Source organism: Zeus faber, assembly GCF_960531495.2.
Source record: "Zeus faber genome assembly, chromosome: 18".
NCBI classification, from domain to species: domain Eukaryota; kingdom Metazoa; phylum Chordata; class Actinopteri; order Zeiformes; family Zeidae; genus Zeus; species Zeus faber.
The window spans coordinates 24,366,541-24,383,709 of record NC_137210.1 but is presented as its reverse complement, the minus strand read 5'-3'; positions in this window follow the sequence as shown (position 1 = coordinate 24,383,709).

Sequence of the window (17,169 nt, the reverse complement as noted above, 5' to 3'; positions counted from 1 at the left end):
CTTTTACTGAGCTTCATTTATCCTCCCCCAAAAAAAGTTTAGTTTAACTCCAACATGTTTCCCCTGAACACCTTCGTTACTCGCTACGAAGTAAAATGGGAGGAAAACTGGAGCTGGTGATGTTAGTGAAGCCAGTTCTCACCAGGTTCATGTTCGAGGGTCACATCAGCAGCGAGCTGAGTGCAAACAAACACTCTCACGCCAGGGTTCACAGTTGCCAGGTGTTGAAGTGTTTTTTTTGGGGGTTTTTTTTTGGCTGTGGGTTGGGGGATGTCTGGGATCGTCATGGAGACCTGGCAACCCCCGCCCGTGTTAAGTTTAGTTTTCAGGGCGTTGCTACTGACCTAGCACAGAGAGCCACAGCGAGAACAGTGTGTTGGAGAGCCACGCCCACCGCCACTGCCTCCTCCAGCGCTGATGCTGCCCCCACCTGCACCTGCTACAACTGATGGAGGCCTACACCCCTGGCCATATTTACAACAAATGTTTTCTCTATGTCAGAGTAAAAGGTGGGTCCTAACGAATGAAGTGCCTTGCATGCTGACTGAAAAATACAGAAATATTGACAATCAGGATAAATACATTTAGTACATTTCATACCATAGAATTACTTTTAATACTTAAGCTCCATTAATATCAGCTACTTTAACACTTTTCCTCGAGTAGTATTGCAATGGGGGACTCTTACTTTTACCAGAGTAAGTATTTTAGTAAGGTATCTACTTTTACTCAAGTGCAGCTTTCGAGTGCTTTATCCACCCGTGGTTCCAGGGGTGGATATCATCTTGAAGCTTTGCTTCTTTTATAACCGTAACACAGGGTGGGAGCCCTGAGAAATGCACGTGAGAGTCTTAAGGAATGCTTTATGTAACGATGAAACACAAACCTCGCATGCCCCACCCTGGGCCGTATGGTGAAGCAGGTCCCATGATACTGCAGTACAATCATTATCTAACCCAAGGTTCTCAAACTTTGTGGCTATTTTAGATGTATTTTATTTTGCCCAACTTAAAATAAAATACATCTAATATATCTAAACCCTGTTTAGCTATCACCACAAATAGAATCTCTTGGTCTCTCGTACAGAAAATGTAGCCTACTGAAGTTAGTCATTGCGCATCTAATGAATAATTTTACGGAGAGAATTATTTCAGATAATATATTTTATTTTGTGAAAAATTATTTGATTAAAAAAAACAAAAACTAAAAAAACCCCAGGGATACGTTTGAGAACCCCTGATCTAACCTGTTAATGCTTACAAGTCGGTGAAAGGTATCCACTCCTTCATAGTGATGAAATGGCATCAGTCTTAATAGTTCTAATGCGATTTTGTTTTTTTAGGGTTTGCTTGGTTGTTGTTCCATAACATCCAAACTTGATCAAACATATGTCTCATTGTACAATGAGTGGCATAATTACTAGAGCTTTGCTATTAAAATGCATGACATTGGAACGTTGCTCCGAACCACGTTGTTATAATAATTGCCGCTGTTATTTGTTTACCTCACCCACCAGCTCAGGTATTTTACAGAATCCAGGCTGTCCTGACATCCTGATATTGGCGTTTTGTCAAAACACAAGCCGGTATTTTTAGAGCTTATTGTGCGTAATCACCGGGTGTCATGACATTTCACTGCATATTTGTACGACCGTATGTGCGTGTACGTGACAAATAACCTCTGGAATCTTGAATCAAGCAGTTATCTTAGAATTGCCATCCGCTTTTATCCAATGCCCTTCCTGCCTTCTATCAAACTGTACAGGACATATCATGAGCAACATTAATTTAGTCCAGAGATACTTCTGTTCGTGATCGAACAGTCACTGATCATGGTGTAAAAGCATGCCATGGCTCCCGTCTTAGCAACACCCAACATTGCTGAATTCTCTCTTTTATACTGCATTCTCTACTTTGGAGGCCCTGGAGAACTGTCGTGCCCCCCGCCAAAAAAATAATGTTTATATAGTGTACCCACTTTATATTTTATACTAACAATCAGGCTATGCATTAATTATTCACATACTATGAATGTAAAACAAAAACACAGAGTACTGCGGCGTAGATCAAGACGAAATCTTGCTCTTATCAACTGTTAACTTGAATAGTCCCACCGCAGCCATTTAGAACACAAGGCATTGGCGCATGCAACGTTATGCCAGTGGATATATGGAAAACACGTGTCCCATATATATATATATATGAGCCTTTACGTAACGGTTGTTGATAAAGAAGAGCTATCTTGCTAGTGGCCTACTTAAAGCATTAAAGCATACTTAACTCTGCTTCAAATGCTGAGATTGAGTGGCAAACAACTAAAGATAAATTCATCTGTATTATGGCATCACATCATTTACAAAAGAAAAATATATGTCATTTGATCTATACAAATGTGAACCTCACGGCAGACACAGGAGAATGATCATTTATGACTAAATGTTTAAAATATCCCGATCCACACCATGAAGACATCTTCAGGAAGCAGCAGATGATCAGAACGGTGAGTCCTTCTCATATCACAATGGCGTCAAAACTCACCATGAACGCTTGGCCGCCACAAGCCAATAAACTCTACGGCCGCCACAAGCAATTTCAGGTGACGGTTGTCATACAAATAATTGTGACTAACAATGGAATTGCTTTTGTTGCTCACTGTGTGCCCCTATCAAAGTATAAGCCTGCAACACACCACCCTGCTTACAAAGAAGAGCCATTTATTGTCAATGAACGCGTTATTCCTGCGGTAATCTCTCTGACACCTACTTGAACCCCCCCCCCAACTCAGAAATCGATCAACTCAAAATCTGATCATTTTCTTAAGCCGAAGAAGTCTTCAGCCATGTTTGGAAATGGATAACCGGGTCATGATTTATTATTATATATATTATCAGCGTTCTCGCTTGCGTGACACTCAAAACAGAACGGTCTGCAGTCCTTGTAAGCGACACCGTATAAGAAGGGTACGTTTCTGAACATTTCAGATGAAAACACCGGCGTCTCGGGGTCGTCTTGATGGTACGGTCACACCGCCGGCGCACACGCGCCGCAAGGAGCTCGGCATCTCACGGCAGCGAGAGAGTCGAGCAGAATTTAACTTCATGCAAATGGGCGGGGCGGGGCGCCTGGCGACAGCCGATATAGGAGGGAATACACGCTCTCAGCGGCGCTGACGCTTGGAAAATGGGACGCACGGGCCACGGCGCATTGTCCGCGGCAAGGCCCTTTCGTCTTCAGAACACAAACATCCCTTAAACTAACGACAAAATAAGGAACACATCTGAAGTTTCTCCAATGAGGACAATTCTTTATTCCAGGCGACGGATGGAAAGATCACTTGGGCGATTTTATCGAGCAGTCATTTATTTCGCGAGGTAAACAGCGCCAGCATTGAAATAAATAAAAACCACACGCCACCACATCTATCTATGTAATGTTTATTGAATATGGAGAGGGAGAGGGGTTTAAAAGTGTCACGCCCACAACAGGTGGATTTTGAGCCGCCACGCCCACACACCAGGGGCACGGACGCCATGTTGTCGGTGCGCAAATGATGTTGTGAAGCAGGTAGCCAGGTAGGTAACAACTCCACGCAGAAGAACACCGGCCGCCGCCGCCCACATAAGAACAACGCCTGCCGAGGGTTGTAGTCACCTTGCCTGTATATCTGGCAGGGGAGCAGTTTCACGCCGAGGTCACACCGATCGTCGCTGCCTTTGACTAAAAAGACGTGACATCACAGCTCGCCTCATAACTGCACAGGTAAGCACCGATCATCGCCGCCTTTGATTTGACTAAAAAGACGTGACATCACAGCTCGCCTCACAACCACACAGGTAAGCACCGATCATCGCCGCCTTTAATTTGACTAAAAAGACGTGACATCACAGCTCGCCTCACAACCACACAGGTAAGCACCGATCATCGCCGCCTTTGATTTGACTAAAAAGACGTGACATCACAGCTCGCCTCACAACCACACAGGTAAGCACCGATCATCGCCGCCTTTAATTTGACTAAAAAGACGTGACATCACAGCTCGCCTCACAACCAGACAGGTAAGCACCGATCATCGCCGCCTTTAATTTGACTAAAAAGACGTGACATCACAGCTCGCCTCACAACCACACAGGTAAGCACCGATCATCGCCGCCTTTAATTTGACTAAAAAGACGTGACATCACAGCTCGCCTCACAACCAGACAGGTAAGCACCGATCATCGCCGCCTTTAATTTGACTAAAAAGACGTGACATCACAGCTCGCCTCACAACCACACAGGTAAGCACCGATCATCGCCGCCTTTGATTTGACTAAAAAGACGTGACATCACAGCTCGCCTCACAACCACACAGGTAAGCACCGATCATCGCCGCCTTTGATTTGACTAAAAAGACGTGACATCACAGCTCGCCTCACAACCACACAGGTAAGCACCGATCATCGCCGCCTTTGATTTGACTAAAAAGACGTGACATCACAGCTCGCCTCACAACCACACAGGTAAGCACCGATCATCGCCGCCTTTGATTTGACTAAAAAGACGTGACATCACAGCTCGCCTCACAACCACACAGGTAAGCACCGATCATCGCCGCCTTTGATTTGACTAAAAAGACGTGACATCACAGCTCGCCTCACAACCAGACAGGTAAGCACCGATCATCGCCGCCTTTGATTTGACTAAAAAGACGTGACATCACAGCTCGCCTCACAACCACACAGGTAAGCACCGATCATCGCCGCCTTTGACCGACGTTACACGTGGAGTTGGGAAACGCAAGACTCGCGAACGATCCGGCCGCTGCGAATGGATGTTAAATGACTCAGCAGTGCGGGGCCACTGTGGCGAGCGTGGACCCGAACTGGAAACAACCAGAGGACCGGACAACGGTGCGAGGCTGGGAAAAAAAACAACAATAAAACAACAACGACATTTGGCAATTCACAAAGAACGTGACCGGTTTATTTTCGCACTCCCCAAAAAGATGAAATCGCCACAGCAAACGTTCATGTTCTTCTCTGGTTCCCTCCCTCCTCGTTCCTCTGCAAATTGTTTGGGAGATTCCCGCGGATGCATGGTCTACGTGCGTCCGCCCGGATGAACGAATTCGAACGGAATCACACGATTCTCGTGGAAACGCCGCTCACAGCCCTGCGGCCAAACGAACAAACAAACAAACAAACAAACAAACAAACACGTCGAATGGCTCTATTCACCGAGTGACTCGGCGAAAACCGAGTCCCAAAATCGATTCGAACCCCCCCCCATCCCGAACGTGGCGCTACATGCTAACGCTAGCGCTGTCGGTCTCGGCGTCACGGCGCGGGCGGAGGAGGTGGCGCCCGGAAGGACCAGGCTCCGCGTTCGCGGCGCGTCGTCGCCCCGTCAAAGCGGCGACCGCCGGCGCGCGTTTCGCCGGTTCGGCCGCCGGCTTACGCCGGCCTCGCGGCGGCCAACGGGCGCCGGCCCGCTCGGCAGGGGTCCAGGCGGCTAGCTAGCGGAGACGGTTCCACGGGGCGACCCGCTCGCAGGCTGCGGTCATAACGACGCCGCGTCTGTGCCGGTACAAGAGGTCCCGGTTCGAGAGGGCGCCGCCGCCGACGCGGGCGTGTCGCCGGTGCCGCCGCGGGTCCGCGTAGCGGGAGCGAGTGCGGGAAACGAGCGCCTTGTTGTGTTTTTTTTTTTTTTTTTTTTTTTTATATAGTTACCTCACTCGAGTGCCGTGTGCAGCTCCTCTCCGCGCGGTACCAAAGGGAGCACCTCCTCCTGCGCGGAGGCGCCGCGGCCGCTGCGCACGTTGCGGAGGCTGGGCCGGGATTCACCAACCGCCGCTGCGAACTTCCGCAGGACCGAGGCGCCGCAGCGTGGGGAGCGCGGCGCCGGCTGCGCAGCGGGTCGTGAGCTCCGTTCCCTAAGCCGAGAGGAAAGAAATATTTTATTATCATTATTATTATATTCATTTAAATTATTTTGTTATAATAATAATAACAATTATTATTTTTGTATTATTATTATTATATGATTGCTTTTATATTATTATTTTTATTATAATTATTTTATTATATTTTTTATAATATATATATTTTTTATTATTATTATTATTATTATTATTATTATTATTATTATATTCATTTTAATGATGACGTTATTATAATAATAATACCAATTATAATTTTTGTATTATTAATATTATATGATTGCTTTTATATTATTATTTTTATTGTAATTCTTTTATTATTATATTTTTTTATTATTATATATTTTTTGTATTTACTATTATTATTATTATTATTATTATATTATTATTATTGGTAGTAGTAATAGAAGTAGTATTGTACCCATCGTTATGTTTATTTTATTTTTAGAACTAGTTCACTTTTATAATAATCATACATTTTATTTATCTAGCACCTTCCATACATTAAATGCTCACCGTGCTTCACATAGAAAAAAAGGGATTTAAGGGAAACATATGAAGAAGAAGAAGAAGAAGAAGAATCTCTATTCGTCACATGACACACACCGCACTACAACACATGCATATATATACACACACACACACACACACATGCACATGCTTTTTGGGTGGTGGCCAGTGAAATGTGGCCTCTGCATTTCTCCCATTCTCCCATATTAAAGTGGACCTATTATGCTCCTTGTAATACAACTCAATAAAGATCTCTGAGGTCCCCAAAACAGGTTATTTGAGGGGTTTTTTTTTTTCCTGAAAATACCGATCCGATTATGCGTTCTAGCCATTCTAATGTGCCTCTATACCATTCTGTCCCAAAAAGGGCTGTTTATTGTGGGGGGAGCCACCCTCCCAGGACCCTGAGTTCTGTGAGCCAATGAGGTTTGAGCTTTCATCTGGGTCTCGTTGTATTTACTCTGTAACTTTCACTGATTTCACCTTATCAATCCACCCGAAGAAATAAGCAGAAAATAAGCAATCCAGTGGCTGAATCTCACTCATATTAGATCTACAAGGCTTAATTTAAAAGTTTGTTCCGACTCCGCCGTTCTGCAAGCTTGTGCGAGAGTAGCTCGATGCTCAAATGCAAAAAATTCCTTCAGGAGATTAAAAAGGATTATCTTAAGTTAGCACACAGATTTTAAAAATATATACAAAGTCTATTCATTAGAAGTATATTTTTAAAGCCGATTGACTCTCAACATTTTTTAATCAAATTTATTTATTGAACAATTTCTTTTAAACAATTTGTTAAAAAATGTGAATAGAAACTGGAAGACCCTGTGAGCTACTGATGAAACACAGTGACCCTCAGCACTTTTATTGGATCCTCTGTTGTCAAAATCAAAATGAACCCAGCTATTATGGTAAAATAAACATAAATCTTAGATGTTTGGGATCATATTGATGCCAGCAATTTAAACCAACAAAAAAGGACCATAATTAAAAGTGTTGCCCAAGTTTACATTTCAGAAAATCAGCAAGTAACACAAAGGAGTTTCTTAATAAGGGGAAAAAAAACCACCAATAAATAGTCAATAAAAAGTCAATAAAACTGTGTGTCCGGTACGGGCCTGCCCACGTCCAGGACAGGGCCGGACCCAACAGGTCATCAGGGCGACAGAGAGGATCGTCGGCTGTGACCTGTCCACCCTTCAGGACCTCCATACTTCCAGGTTAAGAAGAGGGACCAAAAAGATGATCGGTGACCCTGGTCAGGGAGAAAGGACATGTAGACACGTGCATGGAGGGAGGACTCTGACATGAGCATCATCACACATCACTACAACGCAACTGTTTTCCATTTATTTATTCATTTTAACAAACAAATTACTTGCAGTGCACTATTGTTTTCTTCTGGGATTCAAACTCTCTCCCTCTGGCGGTGGTGACCTCTGCTCGCTGTCGGGTTTGTGCTCGGGCCTCCAGGATTTTGATGATGGTCCGAGAAACAGTTGACAAATGCTCCAATCATTCCCGGTGGCGCGCTGCGGTGTGCACCCTTTTTTTTTTTTTTTTTCCAGAGGGGTAAAGGATCGACCACACTAACCCCAAAATATCCTCCCGTTCCTCTGTAAAATTCTTGGAAAGATAGTTCACAAACGTCTACACGACTGCTTATCCACTAATAATATCTATGACGGTTTCCAAAGCTCTCACTGGCCTGGCCCCAAATATTATTTCCAACATGCTGGTCAGCGACGGGGCCGGTCAGGCCCCTCGGGCCCTCTGGCCTTTTACGCATTCCAAGAGTTAATACAGACGCTGGCAGAGCGGCCTTCTGTTTTTATGCTCCCATGTTGGAACAGCTTCCGAGTCCATCTGTGATATGCCCCCACAATTTCTCTTTTATTTTTAAAGCCCTCTGCCTAAAACCAAAAAAAAAAGGTTTTCGGCAGAGGGTTTCCCACATAGACAACACTGTGGCGGCTCTCCGCCGTGTTTTTTTGTTTTTTATTCACCATTTAATCGTAGAGCTGAGGGAGGGATGTTCTTTTTTTCCATGCCAAGACGACGGCCGGCTGAACTCCCGAAAAAGAGCAGTTATTAACGTTATTATAACACAACTGGGTTTCTGAGATCAGCATAAGGCTGCTAGATGGATGAGGGTCCGTAACAGGATTTCTCAAAGGAGTTTCTGGAAAACAGTATTTTTTTATTATTAGCATTATTATTTCAGGTCATTCCAGATCGTTGTTTTAAAGTTACATGACACACGCCGTCGACATTATGAGCCGCTTTCCCTGCGCTGCAGAGGGTGAGTCGTGGTCGGACCTGTTGGAACAGAGAGTTGCCTACGCTTGCTGGGTTCTTGCACTAATGCCTGATCGACAACATTCAATTTAGCCTGAGAAAAGCAACCAAACCTTTTTAAAAGATGACCTTGCCTTTCCTGTCCACCACCACGGGGGACGTTCGCCCCATCTGGTCTGCGCCCGGATCCCTCTCAGCCTGTGGGGGACACGGGCACCGCGACGCGCCGGGACCCTCGGACGCAGGGATTTTGTGTTTGATGAGAACGTTGGAAAATAAAATAAATAAATACGTCTACAATAAAAACACTGTTTTTATTGGTTTTGTTTGGAGAAACGCACAGCGGATCGTACGCGCCGCAGCCTACAGTCTGTCTTCCACATACTTGACTTTTTTTAGGAAGTAAAGCATAATTACAAATTATTTTTTGGATACTTACATTTCCATTGCCTTCAAATATTTGTTTTTTGAGTTACTCGGATGGGGGGGGCGGATGTCATTAATATCATTGCATAATATTTCCACTTTCAAACAATTGCACGCAAAGTGGATGAAAAGTTTAAAAGCTTAAAGGTGCTTGAAATTCAGAAGAAAATGCAAAGTGCAGACTTAATAACACAGGCTGAATTATGAAAATCTGAGAATAAATATTACATTATAGCCTCATCTTGTTGCCACATGCCTTCACTGTAAAATAATATCCTGTCTTGACAACTTTAGGGAGATAACCAACCCTTACCCTGTAGATAAACTGTAAGCAATATTATACATACACACATACATACATACATACATACATACAGTACTGTACATACATACAGTCCATCCATACAGTACATACTTACATACAGAACATACAATACATGCATACAGTACATACATTCACAGATACAGTACATACGGTGCACACACACATACATACATACATACATACATACATACATACAGTACTGTACATACAGTACATACTAACATACATACAGAACATACAATACATACAGTACATACATTCACAGATACAGTACATGCTGTCCACACATACACACAAACATACATACATACATACATACATACATACATACATAAATAGATACATACATACAGTACATACACACATACAGTCATACATACATACATACATACATACATACCGTATATTTACATACATACATACATGCATACATACATACTTACCGACATACATACAGTACCGTACATACAGTACTGTACATAGAGTACATACTTACATATATACAGAACATACAATACATGCATACAGTACATACATTCACAGATACAGTACATACTGTGCACACACACATACATACATCCATACATACATACATACATACAGTACTGTACATTCAGTACATACTTACATACATACAGAACATACAATACATACATACAGTACATACATTCACAGATACAGTACATGCTGTCCACACATACACACAAACAAACATACATACATACATACATACATACATACATACATACATACATACATACATACAGTACTGTACATTCAGTACATACTTACATACATACAGAACATACAATACATACATACAGTACATACATTCACAGATACAGTACATGCTGTCGACACATACACACAAACATACATACATACATACATACATACATACATACATACATACATACATACTGTATATATATATAGATACAAACATACATACATACATACATACATACATACATACATACATACATACATACAGTATATACATACATACATACATACATACATACATACATACAGTATATACATACTTACAGTTGGAAGAAATTTCAGATCAAAATCTGAAATGTGTCAATACTGTATGTCCAGTGATGCAAATTGAATATAAAAACTGTATATGATACAACCTATATATTGAATGGTATGGAAGGTATGTAGAGGTGAATAAATGTCAGATACATAACATGTATAAGGCTCTCTTGCTGTTTGAAAAAGGTGTTCATTATAATGATCACTAATAGGTAGAATAATCACAATGTAACTGCTGTATTTTTCAAGTGAGGATTGTACTTCAAGCGTGACGCTCAAGTGCCACAAATATTAATGTTTTCTTGAGCACACGGCATGACCAAGAGACAAAGTTATGGCATTGAACGGGTTAACCTGGTCGAACATTTTAGGTTTGCAGCTCACAGCGGTGCTCAGATGTCAGTGGTAAATGATGGGTGGATGTAGTATTGATTCCTGATTCGTCACAAACTGCTGGCTTTAAATGGATTTTCAGCAGACTGGTGGTTTTGGGTCTCTGCACATCTGTGAAAATGTTTAAGAGAGAAAGTACAGGGGCAAGGCAAGAGAAAATGCATTTGCAATGTCCAAATACTGGGTTTTCTTGCATTAGACTGACTCACAGCGCAATACTGTCGGACACAGCGTCCGCAAACCTTGTTATTTTATTTCAACGGTGGGACGCTGTTGTCCGCTTGGTTTACCAGACGAGTGTAATGATGACAATCCAGCATTTTATATTTTTTCTTATCAAGTTGGTCCGCTCCAAATATGAGGGTATTCCAGTCCGACAATCATATGGTTTAACCAGTATTTAATCTAGATATGCAACCATAACTTAATAAAACAAGATGGCTACAGCTTGGCTTCTGGATGCGGAAGAAAAATAAGTTTGACAGCTTTGACCTTCATGAGACACTTTCTGTTGTTGCATCTAATTTGACGCACACCGCGCTTTAACACGCGGAGCTTAATTCATTTGCTTGTGAATGATTATGTTCCCGTGCATCCCGTCCATTTTGACTTTTCTTCTCCTATTTCTAGGTTTCCTAAACTTCTGTGCTATTTTCTGTGTGCACTGTATATATGTGTGTGCAATTTATGTTCTTATGCCCGCATATATTTGTGTGTGTGTGTGTGTGTATGTGTGTGTGTCCACGCTTGCATTACATGTGCATACCTGTGTGTGTGTGTGTGTGTGTGTGTGTGTGTGTGTGTGTTTCTGCGCGTGCACGCGTGTGTGCGCCCGTCCACACACACCTCATTCCTCCTGCCCGGGCACCAGCTGGTCCCTCCGCCCTCCCCCGGCTCCGCCGCACAGTCGCCCACTCCGCCCCTTTTTCCTCCCCCGTCGGCTGTCTTTTCCGATCACGGGGAGATTAATAAAGAGAGATTGGCTGCCATGTTCGCACTTAGCACTCCAGTCATGGTGCCCCGGGGTCTCAGCCAGTCATAAAATACTGCCAGAAGTGCCTTTGTGGCTCTCGCCGTCATTTAGCCGGTATGCAGCCCCGGTAGACGGAGGATGAAAAGTGCCAATGACCACGCTGAATTACGATCTCCACCCCACACCCCCCCTATATATATATATATATACAGTATATACAGGCCGGTGTGCCGAACTGTGTCTGGCTGAAGTGCCTCCTCCCGCAGGTCGCCGAGGTAATATTTCCTCCACTTGAATCCGAGCCGCTCGGGTCCCCGGGTCCTGCTGGACGCTGCTTTTCGTCCGGAGCCGCCGCCTGAATTATTGCGTTGGCGCTCACGCTGTCGCACAACGGTGAACGTTTTCAAAAAGGGGGCCGGGGTGACTTTTTCATCAGGATAGCCGGCTAAAAACCTCCGGGGGGAGACAGGAGTTTCCGACAGAGCCCGAACGACCCCGCCCCGGTGGAGCCGGGGTGATAAACACACTCATACCTGCAAGTCGAGCTTCATCGGTCGTCGTGAAGTTAAAATCTAAAAATATCATTGTAATAAAGCAGCTGTGAACTTGTGTTTGTTTGTGTGTGTGGGAGAGGGAGGGAGAGGGAGGGAGGGAGGGAGGGAGGGAGCACCTGTGTGTACTGTGGTTTCAACCTGTTTGGCAGCACAAGTGGCCGATGCACAGCAATGTTGGCTCTGCATGAGCCACAAAGCGCAGAACCTTCATGGTCCTCGATCACTCTGCCAGAGACAAGGAGTGTGTGTGTGTGTGTGTGTGTGTGTGTGTGTATGCGTGTGTGTGTGTGTGTGTACAGTGGGGGTTAGCGAGCGACAACTCTAAATATCACCTGATAAACCATCCGTAAACTCATGTAACTTAATGCACCGTGGGTTTTTTTCTCCACCCATACACCACACACCACACACACCACACACAACGCACACACCGCACACACACACACCACACACACCACACACAACGCACACACCGCACACACACACCGCACACACCACATACACCACACACCACACACACCGCACACACCGCACACACCGCACACACACACCGCACACACCACACACACCACACACCACACACACCACACACACCACACACACCACACACCGCACACACCTCAAACACCGCACACACCCCCCACACACCACACACCACACACCACACACACACCACACACCACACACACCACACACACCACACACCACACACACCACCCACCACACACACCACACACACCACACACACCCTACACACTACACACCACACACACGACACACCGCACACACCACACACACCACACACACCACCCACCACACACACCACACACACCACACACCACACACACCACCCACCATACACACCACACACACCACACACACCACACACACTCTACACACTACACACCACACACACAACACACCGCACACACCGCACACACCGCACACACCACACACACCGCACACACACCATACACATCGTGATCGATGCAGGCAAGGGGGGTGGAGGAGGGGAGCCAAGCTTGACGGCATCCCCACGGAAGCCCCCCCCCCACCACCAAGCCAGAGCAGGCCGCTGGTAATGATTCCGATTTGTATTTGTAGATTTGTAGGTTTGTAGGTTTGTAGCTTATGCCGATTTACAACCTCCGCACGAGCGTTAATTAGTGTGGGAAGTGCGTGGGGAGGAAGGTGTTGTGTCGTACACTCAGACAAAGGAAAAAAATCCAGTTTTCATTGCTAAAACGATCATTAACGCGTCCGGGCGAGGTCACCGGCCCCGTCCGTAAATCAGTTTCGTTTAATTTATCGTTGAGCCACGGAAACCGGCGGGGGAAATCACGCGCCGGGCGCCCGGCCCTCCGTGTGGAACCTTCATTATCTCCTCCTTTCTTTGGAAATTAGAGGGAGCCTTCCTCCGATTGGGGATTACAGTTTAATCTCGTCTAATCAGGACAAATCCATGCCGGAGCCGAGGGTGCCACATTTGCCTCAAATGGCTTTGCTGGTTAAACCCGTGCTTGTTGTAGTACTCAATTAGTCAGATTATTGCCGACGTCGGCCAGCTGTGATGCGCCTCTTGACGTTGACGTTTTTGTTCGGCCGAAATTCGTACGCGTCACCCGGTCGCCGGAGGGCCGCACGGGGGCGGGGGCGGAGAGCCGGGCCGCGCCGAAGCGTTTCCGGTCGGAGTTCCGTGGGCGCACGGAAAAGCCTCCTTCGGCCCCGAGTTGCTGGGATTTTAGCTGGATTTTAGTCCGATCGCGGGCTCCGTCCCGACCCGGCCTCCAATTATTAAAAGGCGCGGCGGAGCGGTGGGAGGACGCCGGCCGCCGGGCGCTTCCTGCCTTTTGTCGGCTCCCGGTGATGTCGTGTTTGTGCGTAAATGTTCATGACGGCTTTGGCAAAGCGGCTCAATAACAATACGTACCGTGGTGGTGGGGGGCTCGGGGGGGTTCCGGGGTCGTCCGTCTTGTGCGCCAGCCGTTCACACCTCGCGAGCGCCTGTGATTTACAACCTCATCTCAGTTCCCAATTAATTCATTAATTCAGCCGAGTTCGATTTTAAGGTCCATTTTTAGATCAACGAGACCCGGAGCCGGGAGATTTATCTGATAAATAATAACGTTCGAATGGTAACGCACGGATATAATTCTGTCGTGAGCAGATTGGTTTACAGCCATGTTCGCCGGTGCACGGGAAGAAGATTTTTTTCCGAGAGCTACGTGACTGATAACGGAGGTGATTTAATGTGCGAACATTTTAAAAGTTCCCTTCCCGCAGGCCCCGACTCACCCCCAGGACCTCTGCAACGGAGCCGGCAGCGCTCTAACCCCAAGCCAAACGCAACCATCAGGGGTCCAATGAAAGTCCTTTGGCCGAGAGAAAATCTCTGGCAAAAAAAAAAAAAAAAAAAAAGAATAAAAACGAAAAAATAAAAAAAAAGTAAATCCACTGTTCTTTGATTCCAACTCCACTCTAAGAATCTTGTTAAAAAAAAAAAAAAAAAGAGAAATCTCATTTTACACCAATTAAACTTCATCACGGCAAAGAACAAAACGATCCGAACATTATTTTTCCAATTATTATTAAATTATTATCCAATCCGGCTGCTGAATCTTCACTCATAACACATCTGGATGTTGAACTGAAGGGGAGATCAGTGGAGGCGATCGAGTGACATTGTTCTTTGGGGTCGAATCCCCTTTTTTTTTTTTCTCGTCCCCCCCACGTGCAGGGCAGTGTGTTTGAGCCCTGACAGCCCTGACATTCTCCAAATCCAGCCCGGCGCCCCTGCCAATAACCCCAGCCAATAATCACCCAAAGGCTATTTCTTCGGATTCGGGGTCCAGCGATATTATTGTCCTCCGAATTTCCGGGGCTCAAAGTGTCGGGAACAGGACGACCGCTGCAGCCACGGACACGGTTGAGGCGTCGCCGGGGACCGGCGCGTCGCCAGACCTCCCGGGGGTCCGGTTTTCGTCCGAATCGACCGGCGTGCACGCGACGCGGAGAGCCATGGGAAAGGAAGCGGGATTCGGCCGGTGGTAGCCTGAAAACACCCTTTGCGCTTCGCCGACGCGCCGGCGTTCGGAAAACTCTCGATCGGGAAATGGGACGAGACGAGTTTTCAAATAAGGCGCTTTGTGACGAATTTACTATGAGTCTGCAGGTTGTGGCTCCGGACGTCCGTCCACGTCGTGGCAGTGGTAGAGATTACTAACTAGGTGTGCGAGTGTGTGTGTGTGTGTGTGTGTGTGTGTGTGTGTGTGTGTGTGTGTGTGTGTGTGCGTGCGTGTGTGTTAAGTCTTTGGTCTTTTTGTAAATGAAGACATTCAATTCCGTTCTGACCCCCTGTTAGATGCAACGTTGTGGTCCCCGATACTTTGCCGGATTCGAGATTGAAAATGCAAAATAATCGCTTGGAAAAGTCAAGCGTTTTTCCGGCTTCATGGAATCGTGACCTAACGGAAAAACTCGGACACAAAAGAACATGAATCCCCAGAAACCTCGCCACCGCACTGAGTCAGGACCACCCTGACTGCGGGAGCGAATGATGCGTTCAAGCACCGGGAAGGCGTCGGAAAACCGGAACCTGTCAATTTGTCACAGAAACGGGCTTTTTCGGATTTCATGGAAACGCAGCCGACCAGAAATGTCGCCACTGGAATTACGTAAGTTCGCTTCGGTTCGTAAGCTTCCCTAAATACGTCATTATTACCACACGCGAGACCAAACGTCAACTTCCGTCACTGTGGCAAGGGATCTATTTACACAAACAACACGGTGAGTTATAACAATGACGAGGTTTGGTTTAAAGGCAAAAATAGATGGTTGTTGTAAAAAAAAAAAAAAAATCTCATGTACTGTACATACAACTTCCTGCAGTTAAACTAAATAAAATGAAAAGGCAGAAGGCATTAAAAAGTGACGAGCCCTTCAATGATAAGTCAAATTCAAAATTAATGTTAATATTCAATAAATGTCTGTATTACAATGTAGGCACGTCATCTATTTTCCTGACTTTTTCAATTGTAGATTGTAAGCAGAAAAATGACAGATGGGACATGTGCAGGTTATTTACACAGCGCCACTGACATCAAATTTGGCAGGACGAACAAAAAGCCCTTCTTCAACTTCCGCATTCCCAGTTGATCTGATGAATTTCACAATGGCGTGGTGTTCTCCCCAGAGCTGCACGACAGATCCACCAAGTTGTGAAAGACAAAGCAGCAGAACATTTGAGAAAAGGGAACAACAGCTTGAGTAACTAAGTATATTACTAGTAATTACGAAAAAAGGTTAACTTTCATTTACATTTACATTTGTATTTAGTCAATTAGCAGACACTTTTATCCAAAGCGACTTACAAGGGAGAACAACATTCAAGCTACATTGCGACAGAGATTAGTGTAACAACAACATTAGTGTAACAATAAATACTGCAAGGAATTTGTTGTTACACTAATGTTGTTGTTACTTATTACTGTTACACTGTTTGTGTTATATATTGTGTATATACTGTTGTACATATTGTTTATGTTGTATGTTACTGTTTATGTTGTATATTACTGGTTGTGTTGTATATTGCGTATATATTGTGTATATACTGTTGTACATATTGTTTATGTTGTAAGTTGAAATGAATGTGTCCTTTCGGTAAAACAATACAATGACTAAAAAGGATGATGAATGATGAATTGTATAATAATACAATGTAATTTAAGTGG